Raw genomic sequence first — 1,875 nt, forward strand, 5'->3', positions numbered from 1 at the left:
CTCAAGCCGTGGTGACCTCCAACCGTAAAATTATCTTTGTTACTACTTCATAACTGTGATTTTGTTAGTTATGAATCATGATTAGATATCTGTTTTCCTATGGTTTTAAGCAACCCTTGAGAGTCATTCAAAGCCCCAAAAAGGGTCGAGACCCACATGTTGAGAACCACTGATCTAGCGTCTAAAGGTTTATCCTTTATAGTGTGGCTCCTACTGACTCTCCTTGTTTCCCTCTCTCACACAGGCTTTGTACTGTAGATGCTAGAGACATATTCCCTTACTGTAACACATCATGGTTCCATCACATTATACCCGTTTCTGTTCTCTAGGGGATAGCCCTCAACATTTGTTGAGTTCGAGGCCAGCCAAGTCTACAAAGTGAGTTCCAGGACAGCTAGGGTTACACAGCTAGGAAAGACCCTGTCTTAACAAACAAACAAACAAACAAACAAACAAACAAACAAACAACGTAAAGCTGGCAGACCTTTTGAGTACACTTTGAATCCCAGCACGCAAATGAAGGAGCAGGCAGATCTCCGAGTTTGAGACCAGCTGCTGTACACAGTGAGTTCCAGGCTGGTTAGGGCTACATCTTGCAACTCTCTCTTTGTAAAAAAGAAGTAATACTAATTACTTAGAGGGGACTTAAATGCTTGTATTGAAACTGACCCTCTAGTTGCTGTCTTACAGATGTGCACTAGTGTTCACTCAACTGTATTTTGATGCGTTGTCCCCTGCAAGTAAAAAACAAGGAATCAATATGCATGAGTTTTGTGTAGTATTTTTTAAAAAAAACTAAAGGCCTGGTCATACAGCAAGCAAGGGGACCTGCCGTGGAACCTGACAGCCTGAGTTTGATCCTGGGACCCACATTGGGGGAGGAGAGCATGAACTCCTCACCCGTTGCTTCTGACCATGTGCATGCCACTAATAATAATCAACTTAAAATACACACAAACTGGTTACTGGAGCGATGGGTCAGTGGTTCAGAGCACTGGATACTCTTTCTGAGGATCAAAGGTCAGTTCTTAGGACCCACATGGTGGCTCACAACTGTCTGTAACTTCGGCTCCAGGAATATCCAATACTTGAACTTCTTGGGTATCAGATACCTTCATGGTGCACATACATGCATGCAGGCAAAACACCCTCGTGTATAAAGTAAATATGTTACAAAAACTACCACAAACCAAGTATGATATATTATCAATACAGTATAATTTCTGCTGGGTTTTACGGTACTCTTGTTATAAGAATTCCCTCCCTCTCCCTCTCCCTCTCCCCCTTCCTCCCTCTCCCCTCTCTCTCCCCTCTCCCAAGTCTAAGACAAGCTCAGGCTGCTCTTTGTTAAAAATGCTTTTGTCTCTCTTGCCTGGTCCCCGCTCCCAGAATAACAACTCTGAGACAATTTATTTATTATTAAATGCCTAGGCCATAATCTTTGGTTCATTCCCTGACTAGCTCATTACTTATTTAACCCATTCAAACTAGTCTATGTCTTTGGCTACCTCTCCTCACGTAGTTCTTTGTGTCTCACTTGAATCTCTCTGCTCTTCTCTCCCCGTGTCTCACGTAGTTCTCTGTGTCTCACTTGAATCTCTCTGCTCTTCTCTCCCCGTGTCTCTTTTTAGTCTCTCGCTGTTTCCGGAGTCCTCTCTCTTCCCGCCAGTGTGCCACCTTCTATCCCTGCCTTAGCTTACTTCAGCTTTCTTTTTTTTTTTTTTTTTAATTCAGTCTCCGTAGAGACTGTCAAAAATTGCCAATGCCGACTATATTTCAAGTCGTCATGGCGGGGTATTGGGAAAAGTTTTCAATTAGCAATAATCGCGCCTCGGATAAACCTCATTGGCTACGATACTGCCACTGCACAAAGCT

General features: G+C 43.2%; 1 non-coding gene across 1 annotated transcript; it reads right to left on the reverse strand.

Moving 5' to 3' along the window:
- Positions 1-1,734: 1,734 nt before the first annotated feature.
- Rnu4-2 (RNA, U4 small nuclear 2) lies at positions 1,735-1,875 on the reverse strand. Its single transcript, XR_005505414.1, has one exon. It is a non-coding gene; the product is annotated as a U4 spliceosomal RNA (small nuclear RNA).

The sequence above is a fragment of the Rattus norvegicus genome, chromosome 5, assembly GCF_036323735.1.
Source record: "Rattus norvegicus strain BN/NHsdMcwi chromosome 5, GRCr8, whole genome shotgun sequence".
Classification (NCBI taxonomy): domain Eukaryota; kingdom Metazoa; phylum Chordata; class Mammalia; order Rodentia; family Muridae; genus Rattus; species Rattus norvegicus.